We start from the raw sequence: 20,921 nt of genomic DNA on the forward strand, positions 1-20,921 counted from the left end.
CTCTGTCCAGCCTTCACACACCCTGCCTGAAGACCACGGTACCTGCTCAGCATCTCTTAGATGTAACCGTACATCTGAGATCATTCTGGGAATGATAAGTTCCCCCAACTTCGGAGAGCTGTAGATTGCTGACTTTGGTCTCCCCTGGTCTGGTCCAAGTGCGCCTCTCCTTAGCTATCACAGCACTGCTGCCAACACGCTCCTCCTCCTGCATTCGATCTTTCTACTTGACATTGACCACACAAGTTTACCTAGTGGCCATGGCACAAGGTCACCAGCTCCATGAGGGCAGGGGCTGTTTCTTATTCCCCCCTGTCCTTTTCATCTAGCACCGTCTGAGTACATATCATTCATTCAGTAAAGACTTAGTCAACATAAGAAGAAAAAAAAGGAAGAAACTTAAGTAGAATTTATCTATTAAAATTTCCTATCCAAAAATAAAATAAAATAAAATAAAAATAAAATAAAATTTCCTATCCACATCCATACAGAGGTTTGTCCACCTGTGGTAGGCAAATCGAAATTTCTCTCCGAGGGCCTGTCACTCACCTGGTTATTCAAGCACTAAACTAGGTACTGCTCTGAAGACATTTTGCCGATGCGATAAGGTTAGTAATCAGGTGACCCTAAATTGGGGCAAGTAGATTAAGCAGGTGGGCTCAATGCAATCACATGATACCTCAGCAGCGGAAGAGGAGGGCCAAGAAAAGCCAGAGAAATGCATCAGAAGGAGAGGGAACAGATAGGAGAGATACAGCAGAAAGGTAAGCGAGAGATTGCAAGTGTGAGAAGGATTTGGTCTTTACTGGTTCTGAGATGTGGGGGACTATGTGTGAAGAAGGAAGAAAATCCTTTGTTCCTAAATGAGGGTGTTTTTTTTTTTTTTTCTTAATCAGGATGAGTGTTGGCTTTTCTCAAATGTTCTGCGTCAGTTGATATGGTCATGTGGCTTTTCTTCCTAACCTTGTTGATATGGTGGATTACATTGATTTTTCAAAGGTTGAACCAATGTTGCACACCTAGAGTAAAACCAAACTACTCATGGTGATTATAATTTTTTTTTGCTAGATTAATTATCGAATATTTTGTTGAGGAATTCGCATGTATGTTTGTTAGGGATATTGGTTTATAATTTTTTTCCTCCCCGCCCCTGTCTTTGGTTCTGTTATCAGGGCAATACTAGTCACAGAAAGCTAGTTTGGAAAGTGATTCTTCCTCTGATTTTCTGGAAGAAATTGTGTAAATCTGGAGCAATCCTGCTTTAAATATTTGGTAGGGTTCTTCTGCAAACCATCTGGGCCTGGAAACTTCCTTTGCGGATACTTTTTAGTTGCAAATTCAATTTCTTTAATGGTTATAAGACTATTCCAATTGCCTATTTTATCTTGGTTGAATTTCAACAGTTTATGGTTTGCAAGGAGTTTGTCCATTTCTTCTCAGGTTCTAACTTATGTGCTTTGGGTTGTTTATAGCTTCCTCTTATCATTTTATCCTTTATATTATCCTTATTATGGCTGCAGGATCTGTAGTAATACTGCTTCTTCCATTCTTGATATTGCAGTTTTGTGTTTTCCTCTTTTTTGTTGGCCTTTTTAGGGGTTTGTCAATGTTATTGATATTTTTTTAAAATTAACTTTTGTTTCATTGACTGTTCTCTGTTGGCTTTTGGTTTTCAATTTTACTAACCTGTCCTTTTATTCTACTTGCCTAGGGTTGATTCTGTTCTTATTTTCCTAACTTCTTGAGGTAGGAAATTATATTACTAATTTAAATTTCATAAGGATTTAGTAAAATCAATTACTTGTACTGTAGTCGATTTATAGTACAAATTTACCTGTGTGCACTGCTTTAGCTGCCTCTTATATAAACTGCTTTAGCTGCCTCTTATATTGTATTTTCATTATCATTATTGAGCCCCATGTATTATTTCTATGCTCTTTGAGAATTCTTCTTTGACCAGGGGATTATTTGGAAGTGTTATTTACTTTTCAAATCCTTAGAGATATTTCAGTTTCTGCGTGTTGACTTCAGTTGGATTCCACTGTGATTAGAGAACACACTCTGTATGACTTTGGCATTTATTGATTGTCTTTTCTCATTTGTGTTGTGATTTCTTTTTCCCCTGGTTCTCGGTGTGTTGAGTGACTTTTTTTCTTAACCGTATCCTGGCTTTTTTGGATGATATTATAACTGTTCTTCTCCGAGTTCATACTTTGAAACCTAATCCCCAGTGTGATGGCATTTGGAAGTGGTATCCTTTAGGAGGTCATGAGGGCTCTGCCCTTTATAAAAGGGGCCCCAGAGAGATCACTTGCCCCTTCTTGCAGGTGAGAACACAACAAAAAGACTGTCCTCTATGAACCAGGTAAATGGGTCCTCACCAGACACCAGATATGCTGGCACCATGCTCTTGGACTTCCTGGCCTCCAGAACTGTGGGAAATTTCTACCACCTGATCTGTGGTATCCTGTTACAGGAGTCAGACAGACCAAGAAAGATGTTGTATCATTGGATTGTAGATCCTATGTAATATGTCCTCCTACTAGAGAATTTCCCTATTAGGGTGTAGTGCAAGGTCCTGCGGGGTACATGGGCTCAACTTTCCTCTGGGCCTCACTAACACCTCTCCAGCAAAAATGGAGTCCTGACTCCTACTGCCTAATCACCAATTGGTAGAGTAGACGTTCCACTGACCCCTTGGCTTTGCTGACTCCTTTCCAGAGAAAATGGGTATCGACTCACAGTGCCTCATTTGGGCCCTGTGGGTGGTGGGTGTAAGCTCAGCTCCACGCTGGGCTTACTGACAGGGATGGGGGAAAGTTATCAACCCCACCTAGCAACAGCTCTGTCTGCCTCAGTGACACTGTTTGGGTGTCGGCACTCAATTCTCTAGCTCTGGCACAAAGGTAGGGAGAAGGAGCACAGTAGTGCAGTCTTTTACCGCTTTCTTGCCAGTTATACCACTTGGTTTCATCTCTGTTGCTGCCAGCTGGGTGTGGATGTTAGGTTCCCCATTGGGCCCCACTGACTCCAGCAGTGAGGGAAATCCTCCTGTCTTCTCCTACCACCTGGTTCAGGCTGGTTTCTCCAAATTGACGGTGGAGGCTCAGCTATTGGCTGGCGCCTGCTGGCACCTGAAGAAGAGTATGGATTTGCTCTGACTCCTGCAGCCTAAGTCTCACCACTGGCAGGTGGGAATTGAGGCTGCACTTACTGAACCTCGCTGACAAGTGGAACACTACCCATGTCTACTGGGTGGGAGTTGAAAGCTCAGCTCCCTGCTGAGCCCCACCTATACTAATATGGCTGGGCAATCAGACCAGCACTTGCTTTTGCCAAGGCTGGGAGATCCGATTTCTACTTGGTTCCCAAGTACTACTCCACTGGGTGAAACAAAACCCTGGGGGCTGTTTCTATGGGGCTGGGGGTTGGTGTGCGGGGAATGGCCACATCCCATCAGCTTCCTGCTCAAGCCAGCTGAAACCAGAGAAGGGCTACATTTTTGCCATTGGTCTTTGCCTGGAACCAGATGGATATTTTAAATTTTTCTGTTCTTAAGCCATTCTTTTTCAAGTCCCTTGGCTTGAAGGAACAGGCTCCTTTTTTTTATTTTTTAAATCTGTGCCTATTGTTGGATTGGAAGGAATGGGGATAGTTCATCTTGGCTAGGACCAGAAGCAAGGAGAAATCTCCAACGTTCTAAAATTGCAATTGAGGGCAGCCCGGGTGGCTCAGTGGTTTAGCGCCGCCTTCGGCCCAGTGTGTGATCCTGGAGACCCAGGTTCAAGTCCCACGTCCGGCTCCCTGCATGGAGCCTGCTTCTCCTTTTGCCTGTGTCTCTGCCTCTCTCTGTCTCTCATGAATAAGTAAATAAAATCTTTTTTTAAAATATATATACATTTTTTAAAGAGACACAGGCAGACGGAGAAGCAGGCTCCATGCAGGGAGCCCGATGTGGGACTCGATCCCCGAACTCCAGGATCATGCCCTGGGCCGAAGGCAGGCGCCAAACTGCTGAGCCACCCAGGGATCCCCAATAAAGAAATCCTTAAAAAATAAAATAAAATAAAATTGAGTCATTTAAGGTAAAATTATTGCAATTATGTTTAAGATTTCCTTTTGAGCTTGGCTTATTGATATGTCAATTTGCAGATGGCTTGATTTCTATATCCTATGCCTACAACTGAACTTTGCTCCTCCAGCCTTTGAACCTACTTTCCCTGAGCATGGATGTAGTTCCCTCCCACCCTCTGCAAAAAGAAAAAACAAAAACCAAAAAAAAGGAAGCCAGGTTAGACTTGATTATCCTATTCTACAGTGGGAGCTTAAAAAAAAAAAAAAGCTAATTCTCTCAGCCTTCTTACAGGGAATTTTTTCTAAGCTTTCAGCAACCACAGAATGAGACCAGTGTGTTTTCCCACCGATATAAACTTCCCTTGATGAATTTAAACTCTGTGTCCATCTAAATGGTGGTTCCTCCTCTTCCTCTACCATTATTATTTTAGCAGGAATTAATTCAAAGAAGTCGCAATGGCAGCCAAGCTGCATCCTAAATGGTAAGACGGCATTTCCATAAGCCTTTTCTTTCTCCAGGTCTTTCCAAATCGTAACCTCACCAGTGGCATCCAAACCCCCAGGCTTCCTTTAGAGCATTCTGACAACGCTAACAAGGCCTTCTTGTTATCAGGAAGCTGAGCTGTAGTTTATTTGATATCCTTTTAGGTAGAGTCTCTGGAGCTTTTGAAGCTAGACCCTAAAAACCTTGACATAAACATTGTGCGGTTCTAGGTGTAAAACATAATTTGGTGTACATATAAATTGTGAAATGGTTACCACAATGTTTAGTTAACATCACCACCCATAGGTCGGTTGTTGGGCTTTTACCCTTGTGATGAGAACTCTGAAAATTTACTCTTGGTGACTTTTGTTGATTGTTTCCTTTGCTGTACCAAAGCTTTTTAGTCACTTGATATGATTTCATTGTTGACAATCTCTAGAGCCACGATTCCTCAGCAGATAAAGTAGATTTACTGGATCGATTGTCCTTTGTGTACAGTGAGCTTATTTTCTTGACTAAAACTTATTACGTGAGCAGACTGTTCTCTTCGCCTAAACCCTGTTCCCCACATGGCTCTCTACATCCCATTTTCTGCCCGCCCTTCCCACCCCTGCTCAAATCCTGAAATTTTTCCCTTGCCCCTTGGAATTTCTAGTCTATAATCAACAATTGCTCCTGTACCCTCAACTTCTTGGAAAGATCCCTTCCCCTTTTTGATCTAGCTAAAACCTGGCTGCCCTCGGGGGACACTGCTTTGCCTACAACCCTGTCATGTTGTGGCTGTTTTTATCTCGCCTACCACTACACCTGCAGGTGAAGACCATTTTCCTCCCCTGCTTCCTAACAAATTCCAGCTTTGAATCCAACCTCTTCAGCCTCGGCTACTCAGGACCCCTCCCTCTTCTGTCATCAGCTCCTGAGTCATTCCTCCATATCCCTCCAAGTTCTTATCTTCTGGTTCCCCGTCACTTACTCCAGAGCTATTCCTGTCATAATTCTTGATTTTTAATATCCTCGTGGATGATCCTCCCAAGAATGAGGCTTCTGTTTCTTAACCTCTTCTCCTCCAAAGGGTCTGGTCTTCTACTCTATCTTAGCCCCTCACTCCCGCTATATTATCCTAGACACAGTTGTCCAGTAAACTGCAACCATTCCATAAACTCCCTTTCATAAAGTTCAGTTTTTGACCAACAACCTGTCTTTTCAGGTCACCTTCTCTACTACCCCCTTTGAACTGTCTTTAGCCCTCATTGGGACCTTTAATCCATTGATCCTGTGAGCTTTTTCTTGTTCTTTGCCCACCTCATGCTCTTTCTTCCCTCATTCCTCAGCTTCAACTTGCTTATACTTGTCAACTTGTTTTTTCTTTCCCCTCCCTCCCTTCATCCATCCAGGAAAAAGCAAAATCCCTGTTTAACTTAGACTACTCTCCACCTACACTCAAGCAGCTGAACATGGCTACCGGAAAACACCACCTAACTGTACTTAATGGGGCTCACTTAAAATTGATAACGCCTGGCCCCAAAGTGAATCTTTAATGTTGCCAGCAAGAACTATTAGCTTCTCATAGTCCACTTTACATCTTCCTACTTCAGTAACAAAAGAGAAGCAATCCGGAGACCACTTCCACAAGCTCTCACATCATTACTATCGAACCACTTGCATCTGAGACCATATACTTCATCTTCTCTCCTGTTACTGTAGTTGAACCTCTCTACATCATACATCCCATCCCCCTCACCTACTTGAGGACATAATTCAAGAGACAGAGAAGAACTTCTGGAAGTACCTTTCTCATTACATCTTTCCCATCAGCATAAAACAGGCTATAATGTCTGTCCTGTTTATAAAAATTTCCCTGAGACCTTATAACTTCCTCCAGCTATTCCTATGTTGCTCTTTCCACCTACTTATAATAAAGCTTGTCAAAGTCACTATTTATAACTTGCCGTCTCCAATTTTTCATCCTCTTACCTCTCCTGAGCTCACTTTACTCAGGTTATCACTTGAAGGTGTTCCTGTTATGAAGACTGATAGTATATATCTCTGCTCATAATTCTCATTATGAAAGTTTTCATACTCCTAGAAATGCTCAAAGAATAATATAATGTACATGTGGCCAAACTCATGCTGAATAAATCTTAACATGTGCATTTTTTGCTTTGGATTATTTATTAATGATTTAATGTATTTATTCATGAGAGAGAGATAGAGAGAGAGAGAGAGAGGCAGAGACACAGGCAGAGGGAGAAGCAGGCTCCATGCAGGGAGCCCAATGTAGGACTCGATCCTGGGACTCCAGGATCACACCCTGGGCCGAAGGCAGATGCTCAACTGCTGAACCACCCAGGCATCCCATGGATTATTTAAAAGGAGAAACAGGTAACCTTTATTACCTTCCCTGATCTCTACGTCCATCCAAATTTAACCACTCTCCTGAAGTTAGTATGTGCCTTCTTATGCACATTCATATGCCTGTATTGAATAGGTATTTATATATAGAACAAATACTCCTATATTTTGATCTGAAATTTATATAAATCTTACTGTATGTAATTCTCCATAATAGATTTTTGAAAGAACATTCGATTAATGAAATTTGCCTATGATTTTCCTTTCTTACATTAGCCTTCTCTGATTTTGTATGGAGGTTGAATAGGTTTTATGAGTCAGGCAGCTAATCTTTATAATCTCTACTCTCAAACTCTCTCCTATACAAATTACCTACCTGTCCTTAGAATGTTTATTAAAAATAGTGCTTTATTGTAGACAGATTTTTGAATCCTAATTAAAACTTAAAATTATTATAGCTCTCATATGGCTTTCTATTTTTCTGAGTCATGGTTGGTAATTCATCTTTCTAGAAAACTACTCATTCTCTTGCCACTCTTCCTTAGATGTCTCCTTGTTAGGAGGACAGACTATCATCAGAGCTACTTCTAAGAACCCTTTATCCAAGCTACTTTCTTTTTACTTTCCATTTGCTTCCTATGTTCTCAGCACTGAAAGGTGTTTTTAGTTTTGTTTTTACATTTGATCAAAAAAAATAGCCTTTGTTTATTGTAAATCTATACTTTCTAAGATTTTATAGAAACTTATTTGAGTTAAAAAAAAGTTCTATTTTGTTCATCACTGGCTAATAGAGAAGTTTCCTATCAGACTTAATATGACTAGTTTCTGGTTTAATAGCAAATGATATTTGTGTTTAAGTTAACCTCTGATACATACAGAAATATGCATGTGGGTAAGGGAATAGTATTTAGATAATTAAAATAAAATGATGTATGTGTATATATAATAGCAGAAAACTTTAGTATCACTACAGTAGCACTATCAATTTGTGCCATACAGATTAAAATCAAGTTATGTTTTTCCTAGTTCCAGAGTAAAAAGATATTAGGTAAACATAGTTAAACAACCAGAATTATTTATTGTAATGTAGATTCATACTGTGCTTTCAAAAAGCAATTTATACTTACTAAAACATTTGTTCCAGAAATGTACCTTCTATAATAATTGAGAAGATGGACTAAACAGCTCTATGATATTGATACAAGAAAAACCCAAATAAAAATTAATATAGAACAATATTAAGTTTTATTTATTTTTTAAAGATTTTACTTATTTACTTGACAGAGATTAAATAAATTATTAAATTAATATTTAATTATCTAAATATTCCCTTACCCACATGCATATTTCTGTATGTATCAGAGGTTAACTTAAATACAAATATCATTTGCTATTAAACCGGAAACTAGTCATGTTAGGTCTGATAGGAAACTTCTTTATTAGCCAGTGATGAACAAAATAGAACTTTTTTTTAACTCAAATAAGTTCCTATAAAATCTTAGAAAATATAGATTTACAATAAAGCAAGGGGAGCAATAGGCAAAGGAGTGGGAGAAGCAGGCTACTCCCTGAGCAGCGAGCATGATGCAGGGCTCAATCCCAGGACCCCTGAGATCATGACCTGAGCCAAAGGCAGACACTTAACTGACTGAGCCACCCAGGTACCCCAAACAATATTAAATTTTAAAAAAATCCATTCACTCCAGAATGATAGAGAACTGTCAAATTAGTCATTTTAAGGTTATATATAGAAAATAGAAAGTGCTCATGAAATGTTATAAACATCTTTTTACACTCTTATATATGTCAAATGTACTATATATATTTTACATGGTTATAACACCTACAGCATAGAGGTGAAACTAGGTATGAGCCCAAAGAAAAATCCTACTGGAGAGGAGGGATTATGAGTACTTTGGTGAGGGACTGCCAGTTTGATATTAAGGATTGCCTTAAGATTTGGACTATTAGCCAACCAAGAAGTTCGGTTTTTTTTTTTAATGCAGTCTTTCTTGAGCCTCTAAGAGGTTTAACATCAGGTAAAAACTGTTTCTTTTTTTTCCTTTTTTCTTTTAAAGATTTTATTTATTTATTCATAGAGACAGAGAGAGAGGCAGAGACACAGGCAGAGGGAGAAGCAGACATCATACAGAGAGCCTGACATGGGACTCCATCCAGGGTCTCCAGGATCACGCCCTGGGCTGCAGGCGGCGCTAAACCGCTACGCCACCGGGGCTGCCCTAAAAACTGTTTCTATTTTTAAATAATTTTAAACTTAGAGGAAAGCCTTTCTCCGTACTGTCTTTGCTTACAACAATCTCTATTTTTGAGCATTACTGTTGCTTTGTAATACATTGTAATCTCCAATAGGACTGATATCCCTAATCCCTCCCCCTTTTCAGAATTTTCCTGGATGACCTCTAATGTTTATTTTCCACATAAATTTTACTCTCATTTTGTCAAGTTCCCAAATTGTTTAAATTTCAAGTGCTATTGCATAAAATTTATAGCTTAATTTGGAAGGCTTGGCACTATAATTATATTGTATTTCCCTACCCAAAAGCAAAATGCTTCTCTATCTACTCTTGTCTCCTTTCATGTCCCTTACCTGAGTTTTATAGCTTTTCTTCATACAGCAACTATGCATTTTATATGGAGTTTATTTCTGTTTCACATTTTGTGGCTGTTGGAAATTGGAAATTTCTTTTTGAAAGCTGGTTATCTTTGGAAAAGCTATTAATTTCTGTGTATTGGTTAAAGAGACAGTCACCTCAAACACTTTAGTTTTAGTCGTTTTTTGGTTTCTTACATTTGCTGAAAGACCAATCTTATCTGCAAGTGATTTTAACTTAGTTCTAATATTCATTTTTCAAACCTCAATTTTAATTAGTCGTTGATCCCTTGATCTCAGTAAAATCCTGTTAATCACTAAAATCACTGAATTGTAGAACACATTTTGTTATGGATGTCACCACAAAGTGGCCATTAATTAAGCAGGCCATATGGTGTGCTATAGTAGGCCAGGCAGGCCTGAGTTTATGGCCAGGGATTTCTGAAACTCTATATTGCATACAAACTCTAAAATGAATCTTATGCAATTACTCAACAGAGATGAAAGGTACACTGAACATAGCAATTTACCACTTGGGAATCCTCATTTTCAACTTGGTAAAAACAAATTTAGCGAAATATTTAGTTTAAGAATGTACAGTGAAACTTGGATAGGACACCAAACATACATGTGACAAAAGCAAAAATAGACTAATGTGTCTACATCAAACTTAAACACTTCTGCTCAGCATAGGAAAAAAAATCAAGAATGGAAAGGCAACTTACAGAATGGGAGAAAATATTTGCAAAACATATATCTGATAAGGGGTTAACATCTGGAATATATAAAGATCTCTCACATCTCAGTAACAAATCAAATAACCTTATTTTTAAAAAATTGGGCAAAGGGCTTGAATAGAGATTTTCTCAAAGGATATACAAATGGACAGCAAGCACATGAAAATATGTTCAGTATCACTAGTCATCAGGGAAATAGAAATCAAAATTACCTCACACTGTATTTAAAAAAAAATGTTGGTGAGGATGTGGGGAAATTGGAACCCTGTTGCAAAATGGTATCACTATGTAAAACAGTGTGGAGGTTCTTCAAATTAAAAACAGAACCGTCATATTATCCAGCAGTCCCACTTTTTATCCAGAAAAGTCAAAATCAGAATCTTAGATATTAGCCCTCCTATATTCATTGCAGTACTATTCACAGTAGCCAAGATGTGAAAACAACCTAAGTGTCCATGGAGGGATGGATGAAGAGAATGTATATGCAAACATCAGGATATCACTCAGCCAATAACAGAAGTCTTGTTACATGCCCTGACAGAGATGAACCTTCAGAACATTCTGGTAAGTGAAGTAAGCCAATTGCAAAAGTACAAACCCCATATTAATCTACTTATATGAGGTATATAAAGCAGTCGAACCTATAGAAATAAGTAGAATAGTGCTTGCTGTGGGGGGAGGTAGAAATTCAGAATTGTTCAATGGACAGTTTTAGTAATGTAAGATAAAGTTCTCAAGTTCTGTTGTACAATAATGTGCATATAGTTAAGAATTGTGTAATGTATGCTTAAAATTAAGATAAATTAATACTTTTTTGCCATAATTAAACAAATGCAGTGAAAGAAGCCATTTTTTATGGAGGAATAGAAGCTTTCCCCCATAATATGCCCAACCACTCCCTAATCATCAGTAGGCTTTTTTTTTCTTTCTTTCTTTTTTTTTTTTTTTTTTTTGCTTGCTTAACCAATGGCCAAATAAATAATTAGAGCCCCTAAGGAAGAGAGCTAGGCAACTGCACTGGTAAGAAGAAAATAAACATGAGTTATAAACATTTTCCTTTACTATGATGGGAGAAAAAAATTTAAGGATCCTTAAACACAGTGAACCACCTCCTCTGAAAATAATCTCTTGGCTAAAGCAATGTCACACCCCAGATTTTTCTTCATCGACCCTTCATTTGTCTCTTCTGCTGATTTTTATTTTTTATTTTCCTGTTCTCATTGTAGAAGTGCCCCATGGCTAGATTTTTTTGTATATTTTTTTATTGGAGTTCGATTTGCCAACATACAGTGTAACACCCAGTGCTTATCCCATCAAGTGCCCCCCCTCAGTGACCCTGGCTAGATCTTGAGCCCTCCTTATACTTTAAGATCACTTAAAGATAGAGGGAATATATCCATCCCCCTTACTTCAGATACTATCTATATGCTAATGATGCCCAAATTTATCTCTGATCTTTATCTCTTCACTGGGTTTCAGATTCAAATACAAATGACTTCTGAAATCATCTATTATTCCTCAATCTCCCTCATTTTCACTTTTAGTCCATCAGCAAATCATGTTTATCTCCCAAACTCATTCTCTGTTAACTTTTCTATCTCCTTGTTGTTGCCTCACTAATTTAAGATGTAATAACCTCACACCTAGACTGGTCAATATGCCCAAGCCTATGGTATACCATCATTAACTATTTTAATATTCCCTCCAATCATTATTCTCTACCATGTAAATCTATTTTCTTCATAGTAATTTCTCTTTCTTACTGGGTTATAAGTTTTTTTGTGGACATAATCATGTATCTATCTTGCTCAGTGTTATAGCCTCAACATTGTGCCTGGATCATACTAGGTCTTGACTAAATATTTGTTGTTTAAAACAATAAATATTTGAGCACTTAAAATATTGTTAACCCTAGGTGATACTTCATGTATGAGCTTACATAATCTTCATAATGCTATGAAGTTCTTTTTCTTACCATTTTTACAAATGAATGAACTGAAATTAATGACCTGTCCAAAGCCATACAACTATAAAAAATGTGATTTTGGCATTGGGACTTACTTCTGTCTGGTGACAAAGTAGTTTGTTTATAATGTATCAGACTGGCATAGGATAAAACATTTGAAGTCAGGCACTAAGGTTTTGGTTTGGCATCTACCATTATCATGGCTTTGATAATATCAAGTACTTTTTTGTGAATCTGAACAATTAGAAAGTAGTCTAACTTTGTACATTTATAAAATTTTATATCCCCCAATATTTCTCCAAATGCTGTTGTTTGTAATCAAGGATTAGTGTATTTTCTGCTTTATTTCATGATTCACTCACTAGTAACACTGAAGATTGTTTCACATGATGCTGGAAATTTTCAGACACATACCAGGGTTGGACACTTGAATCATTTGTCTTTATGGCCTGTGCTCATTTCAGCCTCACATCCCCAAGTCACATGAGGCAGGCCTTGCTGATTTTTTTTTCCTAGTAAAATTTGTCCCCAAGTACTTCTAGGAAAACTTACTAAAAAGAACAAGATGATTATCTACTGCCTTCATTTGCGATGTCCAATTTCCCCCTCATTGGATAGGGCATCAGATGACAACTGTCTCATGTTTCTGGTCCTCTCAGTTCCCCTCTTTGGAAGTTTGGGGCTTCATTTTGAACCTATAGATAACCTTAGTTTTTTTGTGTGTGTTTGTGTTTGTATTTTTTCCCTTCAGGTGCAGGTTTTCATCAGGATTCCTAGGTCAGAAATATATTCAGATGAAGAGAAGAAACCCATTGATAAATTATATTGGAAAATAATGTATATGGGTTTTTGTAAATCAGTCACCAATGAATGGTAGCATATTCTAAATTTTTTTAATAATAAGTTTAGTTTGATCATCAGATATACTTGCAGCCCCCAGTATGGTTAGCATGGCTGTTTACTGCAGCAGAGCAAAAAGAAGCCACAATCTGTATAGGCAAACTAAGTTCTAACTGAGCCATTATAAAGAATGGAATTAAACAGACACTAAAACACTAAGGTTTAAGACTTAATTTTTTTTACAGTTTTATCTAATCTCTGATTTAATAGAACTATAGTCAAATATGGAAGATTGAACATCCGCTTTTAACTCCTATCCAAACTGCAATAAAATGAGACTACAGGAATAAAGGTAAACAAATATGCAAATATACAAAAGATGGAGAGGAAAATGACACCAAAAATGTTAATCTTGCAAGGTGGAGAAGTTGTAACTCAGCACAATGGAGACCGATAAAGACCCCATCTGCAGCAGGGACTATAACAAGGTATTTTCTTAGGTCAGACAAAAATATTCCAAATCTTACCCTCTACCCCCACACCCCGTTAGGGAGGGGGAAACCTGGTTGCCAGTGCTCTGGCATCCAAATGAGAAAATAGTTTAGGATCTCATTGGTAACTATGCCAGTTTTCATATGTTTTGCTTATCTTTAATCTGTGCAAAGCTGACTTGCACTGCACATTTTCATATTGGAAAAGCATAGAAAATGGAGGCACCAGGTACCTCTGGGAGCAAGAGTGCATGTAAAGTGGGCTGGAAATAGTCAAAAGTGTATATTAAGGAGCTGTCAGAATACTCAGATGACCTCTAAAATCCATCAGCAGAAGATAGTTTTTTTTTAAATTTAAATTCAACATAGTTAACATATAGTATATTACTAGTTTCAGGGGTGGAATTTAATGATTCATCACTTGCATATCACACTGTGCCCATTACATCACACTCCTTCCCTAATGCCCACCACCCAGGTACCCTATCCTCCACCCACTTCCCCACCAGCAACCCTCAGTTTGTTTCCTAGAGTTGTTTCTTATGGTTTGCCTCCCTCTCTGTTTTTGTCTTACTTTTCCTTCCCTTCTCTGTGTTCACCTGTTTTGTTTCCTAAGTTCCACATATGAGTGAAATCACACACACACACACACCCTTCTTTATCCATTCATCAGTCAATGGACATCTAGGCTCTTTCCATATAGTTCCGCTATTGTGGACATTGTTGCTATAAACACTGGGGTGCATGCGCCCCTTCAAATCAGTGTGTTTGCATCCTTTGGGTAAATACCTAGCAGTGTAATTGCCTCCACACTCTTTTCCAGTGTGGTTTTATCAGTTTGCATTCCCACCAACACCTGTTGTTTCCTGAGTTGTTAATTTAGCCATTCTGACTGCTGTGATGTGGTTTCTCATTGTGGTTTTCATGTGGATTTCCCTGATGGCAAGTGACGTGGAGCATTTTTTTCGTGTGTCTGCCATTTGCAGGTCTTTGGAGAAATGTCTGTTCATGTCTTCTGCCCATTTCTTGACTGGATTTTTTGTTTCTTCGGGGTGTTGAGTTTGAGAAGTTCTTTATAGATTTGGGATACTAATCCTTTATCTGTCACTCGAGAATATCTTTTCCCATTCTATAGGTTGCCTTTTAGTTTTGTTGACCGTTTGCTGTGCAAAAAATTTTTTATCTTGATGAAGTCCCTATAGTGCATTTTTACTTTTGTTTCTCTTGCTTCTGGGGACATGTCTAGCAAGAAGTTGCTGTGGCTGAGGTCAAAGAAGTTGCTACCTGTGTTCTCCTCTAGGATTTTGGTGGATTCTTCTCTCACATTTAGTTCTTTCATCCATTTTGAATTTATTTCTGTGTATTGTGTAAGAAAGTGGTTCAGTTTTCCCAGCACCATTTATTGAAGAGACTGTCCTTTATCCAGTGGATAGTCTTTCCTGCTTTGCCGAATATTAGTTGACCATAAAGTTGAGGGTGCATTTCTGAGTTTTCTATTATGTTCCATCGATCTATGTGGGTTTGTTTTGTGTGTGTGTGTGTGTGTGTGTGTGTGTGTGTGTGCCAGCACCATATTGTCTTGATTATTACAAGTTTGTAGTACAGCTTGAAGTCTGGAATTGTGATGCTACCAGCTTTGGTTTTCTTTGTCAACATTTCTTTGGTGATTTGAGGTCTTTTCTGATTCCATACAAATTTTAGAATTGATTGTTCCACTTCTGTGAAGAATGCTGGTGGTATTTTGATAGAGATTGCACTGAATGTGTAGATTGCTTTGGGGAGCATAGGCCTGTTAACAACATTCTTCCAGTCTATGAGCATGGGCTGTTTTTTGATTTCTTTTTGTCTTCCTCAGTTTCTTTTATAAGTGTTCTGTAATTTTCAGAGTACAGATTTTTCGCCTCTTTGGTTAAGTTTATTCCTAGGTATCCTATGGTTTTTGGTACAATTGTAAATGGGCTCGATTCCTTCATTTCTCTTCTGCTTCATTGCTAGTGTGTGGTAATGCAACAGACTTCTGTGCACTGATTTTATATCCTGTGACTTTGCTGAATTCCTATATTAGTTCTAGCAATTTTTTGGTGGAGTCTTTCAGGTTTTCTCCACAGAGTATCATGTTGTCTGTGAAGGGTGAATGTTTGATTTCTGTGCCAATCTGCATGCCTTTTATTTCTTTTTGTTGTCTGATTGCTGAGGCTAGGTCTTCCAGTACTATGCTTGAACAAGAGTGGTGAGAGTGGACATCCCTGTTGTGTTCCTGACCTTAGGGGAAAAGCTCTCAGTTTTTTTCCCATTGAGGATAATGTTCGCTGTGGGTCTATTGTATATTGCTTTTATTTATTTTTTTTGTATATTGCTTTTATGCTGTTGAAGTATGTTTCCTCTATCCCTACACTGCAAAAAGTATTTTTTATATCAAGAAGGAATGCTGTGTTTTGTCAAATGCTTTTTCTGCATCTTTTGAGAGGATCATATGGTTTTTATCCTTTTATTAATGTGGTGTATTACATTGATTTGTGGATGTTGAACCACCCATGCAGCCCAGGAATAAATCCCTCTGGATTGTGGTGAATAATCCTTTTGATGTACTGTTGGCTCCTATTAGCTGATATATTGGTGAGAATTTTTACATCCATGTTCATCAGGGATAATGGGCCTGTCATTCTCCTTTTCAGTGGGATCTTTTGTTTTTTTTTTTAATTTTCATTAATTTAAATTCAATTTGCCAACATATAGTCTAACACCCAGTGCTCACCCCATCAAGTGCTCCCCTCAGTGCCCATCACCCAGTCACCCCATACCCCCACCCACCTCTCCTTGCACAACCTTTTGTTTGTTTCCCAGAGTGAGGAGTCTCTTGTGGTTTGTCTTAAGGGGGATCTTTGTCTGATTTTGGAATCAAGGTAATGCTCCCCTCACAGAATGAGTTTGGAAGTTTTCCTTCCATTTCTATTTTTTAGGAGCAGTTTCAGAAGAGTAGATATAATTCTTCTTTAAAAGTTTGGTAGAATTCCCCTGGGAAGCCATCTGGTCCTGGACTCTTGTTGGTTGGGATATTTTTGATTATGAAGTCCATTTCTTTGCTGGTAATTGGTCTGTTCAGGTTTTTTATTTCTTTCTGTTTTAATTTTGGTAGTTTACATGTTTCTAGGAATTTGTCCATTTCTTCCAGATTGCCTAATTTGTTGTCATAGTATTGCTCATAATGTTCTCTTATAAGTGTTTTTATGTCTGTGGTGTTGGTTGTGATCTCTCCTCTTTCATTCACAATTTTACTTATTTGGGTCCTTCCTCTTTTCTTTTTGCTAAGCCTGACAGGGGTTTACCGATCTTATTAATTCTTTCAAAGAAACTGCTCCTAGCTCTGTTGATCTGTTCTACTGTTTTTTTTTTTAATTTCTGTATCATTGATTTCTGCCCTAATCTTTATCATTTCTCTTCTCCTGCTGGATTTAGGCTTTATTTACTGTTCTTTTTCCAGCTCCTTTAAGTGTAAGGTTAGGTTGTGTATTTGGGACTTTCCTTCTTGAGGAAGGCCTGTATTGCTATATACATCCCTCTTAGGACCACCTTGCAGCATCCCAAAGGTTTTGAACTGTTATGTTTTCTTTTTTTTTAAAGATTTTATTTATTTATTCATGAGAGACACACAAAGAGAGAGGCAGAAACATAGGGAGAGGGAGAAGCAGGCTCCATGTAGGGAGCCTGAAGTGGGACTTGATCCTGGGACTCCAGGATCACACCCTGAGCCAAAGGCAGATGCTTAACCGCTGAGCCACCTAGGCGTCCCTGGACTCTTATGTTTTCATTTTCATTTGTTTCTATGTGTTTTTTTTTTAAATCCCTCTTTAATTTCCTGGTTGACCCACGCATTCTTTAGTAAGCTATTTCTTAGGCTCCATGTATTTGTGGTCTTTCCAACTTTTTTCTTGTGGCTGACTTCAAGTTTCATAACATTGTAATCTGAAAATATACATGATAGGACCTCAGGCTTTTTGTATTTGTTAAGTCCTGATTTGTGACCTAGTATGTGATCTATTCTGGAGAATATTCCATGTGCACTCAAAAGGAATGTATATTCTGCTTTAGGATGAAATGTTTTGAATATATTAAGTCCATCTGTTCCAGTGTGTCAAAGTCCTTGATTCCTTGTTGATCTTCTGCTTAGATGATCTGTCCATTGCTGTAAGTGGGGTATTAAAGTCACCTACTGGGAGACCTGGGTGGCTCAGTGGTTGAGCATCTGCCTTTGGCTCAGGGTGTGATCCTGGAGTCGTGGGATCGAGTCCCACATTGGGCTCCCTGCATGGAGCCTGCTTCTCCCTCTGCCTATGTCTCTGCCTCTCTCTCATTCTGTCTCATGAATAATTAAATAAAATCTTTAAAAAACAAAGTCCCCTACTATTATTGTATTATTACCAACAAACTAATTTAATTTTACTATTAATTGGTTTGTGTATTTGGCTGCTCCCAAGCTGGGGGCATAAATGTGTATAATTGTTAGATCATCTTGTTGGTTAGATGTCTCTATTATGATACAGTGTCCTGCATCTCTTATTACAGTCTTTGGTTTAAAATCTAGTTTGTCTGATATAAAGATGGCTACCCAGCTTTCTTTTGACATCCATTGTCATGATAAATGGTTCTCCACCCCCTCACTTTCAATCTGCAAGTGTCTTTAGGTCTAAAGTGAGTCTCTTGTGAGCAAAATATCTATGGGTCTTGTATTTTTTTTTTCCTATCGTCATGCTCTATGTCTTTTGATTGAAGCGTTTAGTCCATTTACATTCACAGTAATTATTGAAAGGTATGAATTTAGTGCCATTGTATTACCTGTAAAGTTGCTGTTCCCATAGATTGCCTCTGTTCCTTTCTGGTCTTCGTTATTTTTGGGCTCTCTGCTCAAAGGATCCCTTTTAATATTTCCTGCAGGGCTGGTTTAGTGTTCACAAATTCCTTTAGTTTTTGTTTGTCTTGGAAACTCTTTCTCTCTCCTCCTATTCTGAATGGCACCCTTGCTGGATAAAGTATTCTTGGCTGCATATTTTTCCTACTTAGCATGTTTTTTTTAATTTATTTATTTATGATAGAGAGAGAGAGAGAGAGAGAGAGAGAGAGAGAGAGAGGGGCAGGCAGAGACACAGGCAGAGGAAGAAGCAGGCTCCATGCACCGGGAGCCCGATATGGGATTCGATCCCGGGTCTCCAGGATCGCGCCCTGGGCCAAAGGCAGGCGCCAAACCGCTGCGCCACCCAGGGATCCCTACTTAGCATGTTGAATATATCATGCCAGTCCTTTCTGGCTTGCCAGGTCTCTCTGGACAGGCTACTACCAGCCTTATATAGAAGACAGTGGTTTTAATCTCTAGAGAGACTAAGGAGGTTGAGCCCCTCCAAAATTCTGGACTTGTAGAATTCTACAAGGTACAGTTCAGGGTGAAGTGTCAGATTGAAAATAAGGTAATTAAGTGAGAATAGCATAGTTAAACATGAGATCCTAGTACCATTTCCTACTTGGATATCAGAACACTGGCAGCCAGGTTTCTTTACTCCAAATAAGAGGTTGGAACAGTCTCTGGGAAAACTGGCAGATATAAGAAAGAAAATACCTTAACAAAAGGCAGGATTTCCATCTGATTACACTGCAAAACCCATCAATTGGCTTCTCCTACCCCCACCCCACACATAGAAATTCTAATCCACATTTAAATACTTCACCCTTGGGTCCCTGGGTGGCTCAGCGGTTTGGCGCCTGCCTTTGGCCCAGGGCGCGATCCTGGAGACCCAGAATCGAATCCCACATCGGGCTCCCGGTGCATGGAGCCTGCTTCTCCCTCTGCCTATGTCTCTGCCTCTCTCTCTCTCTCTCTGTGTGTGTGTAACTATCATAAAAAATTAAAAAAATAAATAAATACTTCACCCTTAAATATGAACTGCCAGCCAATTGTCATTAGACATTGAAGAAAGCATTTAATCTAAAAGACAAGAGTAAAATTAAAATGACACTCAGAGGAAATGATAACATGAACCAGAAGGAGAGGGACAAAACTAGTGATGAAATAGACCATATGCTGCTTTTAAAAAAATCAAAGACTAAGCGCTATTCAAAAAATTTTTATTTCTTTGTTTAAATATTTTATTTATGTAATTGAGACAGAGTGTGCTGGGGAGGGGAAGGGGGAGAGGCAGACAGAGAGGGAGAGAGTCTTCAGTAGACTCTGTACTGAGTGCAGAGGCTGACCCATGTCTGGACATTATTGCCTTGAGATCACAACCTGAGCTGAAACTAAGAGTCTAATGCTTAGCTGACTATGCCACCCATCTGCCTCTCAAAAAATTTTTAAATATTGATTTACTTTAGATAGAGAGCAAGGGAGAACGTGTGTACAAGTGGGGAGAGGGACAGAAGGAGAGAATCTTTCCAACTGACTTCCCGCTGAGCACAGAGTCCTACACAGGTCTCCATCTCATGACCCACAAGGTCACGACCTGAGCTGAAACCAAGAGCTGGTTGCTTTACCAACTGAACCACCCTGGCACCCCTCAAAAAATTTTAAAGCCAAATTAAGTTGGTAACTGCAGGATTAGGATATAAAGGTGAGAAATCTCCCCTAAAGATAAACAAAAAATGGAAGATTCCATAAATTCAAAGATAAGAGAAATTGAGAAACTTAGATATTTAAGAATTCTAATTTAAGAAGTCTAGTATCAACTAAAGGGAGGAAATACTAAAAACGAGAAGAGAGGATCCCATAAGCTTTTAGAGCTAAAATACCTAAAATAGGTCAGGTTATATACAAAGGAATAGGACTTAGACTTATTCTGACTTCAGAATTCTTAAAACTGGAATCTAAAGGCATTGAAGAAAAGAGAGACACTTTTTCCTCAATTCATCATTCCATACACAGCCAAATTATTCATCAAATATAATGACAGAATATAGATATTTCTAGATATTCAAGATCTGAAAAATAATATCGAACATCCTTTCTCAGGAAGTTACTAAAGGATGTGCTACACTAAAACAAGGGTTTAGACTACTAATGGGGAAGGCTTGGTATCCAGAAAACAGATCGAACCAAGGAAAGCTAAGAAAAGGATTTCTTTGGATTAAGTTATAGGGAAACACTGTGATGACCACTCTACAGCAATTAGATCCAGTCCAGATTGGAATGAGATAGCTGAGGGCATGAAGTGTCACTAAAAGGGGAAAAAGTGGAACTGACAGGTTATCTTAGGTATTTGACTGTAATGAAGGAATTAAGCTCTGACAGATTTTAGGATCAGATCAGTTATAAATAGATATACACATGGTAATTAATTCCTTTAAAACAAAATGTTGCAGGGAATGTAAATGTAATTATAGT

The 20,921-nt window shown here is 38.6% G+C and overlaps 1 pseudogene; it reads left to right on the forward strand.

The window, feature by feature from the left end:
- The first annotated feature begins 4,530 nt into the window (after nucleotides 1-4,530).
- LOC129518120 (tRNA pseudouridine(38/39) synthase-like) overlaps nucleotides 4,531-20,921 on the forward strand; it is an 85,323-nt pseudogene continuing 68,932 nt past the window's right edge.

This window comes from Nyctereutes procyonoides, unplaced genomic scaffold (genome assembly GCF_905146905.1).
Source record: "Nyctereutes procyonoides isolate TBG_1078 unplaced genomic scaffold, NYPRO_anot_genome, whole genome shotgun sequence".
Classification (NCBI taxonomy): domain Eukaryota; kingdom Metazoa; phylum Chordata; class Mammalia; order Carnivora; family Canidae; genus Nyctereutes; species Nyctereutes procyonoides.